Source organism: Poeciliopsis prolifica, unplaced genomic scaffold, assembly GCF_027474105.1.
Source record: "Poeciliopsis prolifica strain line A6 unplaced genomic scaffold, Auburn_PproV2 SCAFFOLD035, whole genome shotgun sequence".
Lineage (NCBI taxonomy): Eukaryota > Metazoa > Chordata > Actinopteri > Cyprinodontiformes > Poeciliidae > Poeciliopsis > Poeciliopsis prolifica.
In genome coordinates, this window is record NW_026562410.1 from 5015873 (window position 1) to 5017898 (window position 2026).

A 2026-nucleotide genomic window follows, 5' to 3' on the forward strand; every position below is an offset into this window, starting at 1 on the left:
AACGTCTTGAAATTGGGCCTCCGTCTCTTTAAAAGCTCCTGCTCTTTCTGATAGTCCACCTTCAGGAAGTCATCACAGCAAGGCTCCTCTACTATCCCTTTAACAATGTTTCTTTTTGGTCCTTGCACCAGATGTTATTTAGGGGAATCGGTGTGGAAGGGGCACAATACAGATGCATGACACACTTTTCAGATTTCTATTTGGGGGGGAGGGGGGGGACAAGGGGAAAATTTCATTTTTGTCTTTAATTTTGTTGTCCTGAATTACTTTTTGTTGGATTATCATACCATAGAAATAAACTGTGATTGTAAGGCGTCAAAATATTTTTTTTTTAAGTTCAAAGCGTATAAATACATTTGTAGCACACTGCATCCTGCAGTACAGGGATCAGGTAACCTGTCAGGAATCGCTCCTCTCATCTCCGGACTGCAGATTGATAAATGTCTAACTCCGACGAAAAAGAAAAAAAAAAAAAAAAACAAGAGAGTGAAAAATTAAATCAGAAGAGTTGAATGTGTCTGTAGTCCTAATGAGCCGTTTATTGAATATTTCGGCGCGGAAACATGTAGTCATTAGTCTCCACGCTCCAAAGAAGCTTCTGAAAAGAAACTTCGGTGTGACTAAAAGAGAGAGAGAGACAAAAAATCTAATTGCGGTACAAGAAACAAGGGAATGGCTGCAAAGCATAATCACTGCAATTACCGCTCCCAGGGGTGTGCTGGAGTTACAGTGTGATTGTTTTTTTTGTGAGAGATTGTGGTTCTATTGGTGCTTAGCGCATTACTGACACATTTCCGTTGCGTCGCTGGAGGAGGAGCTGAAATTGGGAGAAGATCAGCTGTGGAATGAAGCATCGGTTTATGAGGAAGCGTCTTTATCAATCAGTCCTGGAAACAAACCAAACTGCTCTGAACTCACCTCCACGTTCTGTTAGCTAAACGCTCTGAACATGGCGGCTCAAACAAATTGCAAGGATGAGCCGAGTACGTTTCCTGTGACTGTAGAAAAGCCCTGGAGAAAATCAGGTGCTGTTCTTTTTTTTTTTTCGATCTCCTCACTCGTCCCAGCCTGTTGCAGAGGAACATGAACGCTGTCGTTGTGGACGGTGACGCCGTGGGCTGGAAGGATGTCCAGTAGCAGTCAGTCATGCGCTGAATCTGAAGAGGCCTCTGACTGAAGACTGCTTCTGGGTGACAGTCTCATGATTGTCATCAGAGGCAAACGGCTGAACTTCTGGACAGCAGACGCGATATTGCCACCGGAAAATGTCCTGGACACCGTGAGCTGTTAGCAAGCGCCACTAATCCACCTCGTTTGCTTCTGCCGCTCCGCTTTAGCTCTCTGTCTAGCCGTTGGGCTAGAGGTTAGAGATGCTAAACGTCTGCTCCAAGTTGTGAAAGCAGTACTTTGTTGCCATGGTTACATATCATAACTATCCAAAATGTAAAAAAAAAAAAAAAGAAAGCGAGAGCAAAAATCCCTGCAGCTGCTCAGGAACGTGAAGCCAGACAGAAAGTTGAAGAGGCTGACAAAAGATTTGAAAGGCCTGGATGAACAACGACCCACATCACACTGGTGCCAAAGTTGCAGCCTTACTGAAGCATATTTGTTTTAGAGCGGCCCAGTCAAAGTTCAGACATAATTTCAGTTGAGCATGTGCAGTGGATAAGCTCAGAATTGATCTTTTTGACCAACAAACTTTACTAGTGGCTGGTAAAATAACCGAGCACGCCATTTCCAAAGCGGCGCACGGTGGCGGCTGCATCATGCTGCCAGGACGGTTTTCTTCGGCAAGAACAGGGAAGGTCGTCGGAGTTGATGGGAACATTGTACACGACGCTTGTAAATAAAGTACATACACATATGTACATATTGGAAAATAATGTGCCGCAGTTATGCTCGACTTTCAAAATGAAAACAGACGGATGTTCACTGCGTGACAAAATGCGAAATTTCGATTTTGGTTCAAAAATAATGAAAGACGGTGAAGTGAAGGTCCTTTTATTTTTATTCTTTATCTTTTTGC

The 2026-nt window shown here is 43.6% G+C and overlaps 1 long non-coding RNA gene across 1 annotated transcript; it reads right to left on the reverse strand.

The window, feature by feature from the left end:
* Nucleotides 1-529: 529 nt before the first annotated feature.
* On the reverse strand, nucleotides 530-1390 carry LOC129374206 (uncharacterized). Its single transcript, XR_008607473.1, has 3 exons — nucleotides 919-1390; nucleotides 703-838; nucleotides 530-620 (listed from the first exon to the last, which is right to left on the reverse strand). It is a non-coding gene; the product is annotated as an uncharacterized LOC129374206 (long non-coding RNA).
* Nucleotides 1391-2026: the final 636 nt, after the last annotated feature.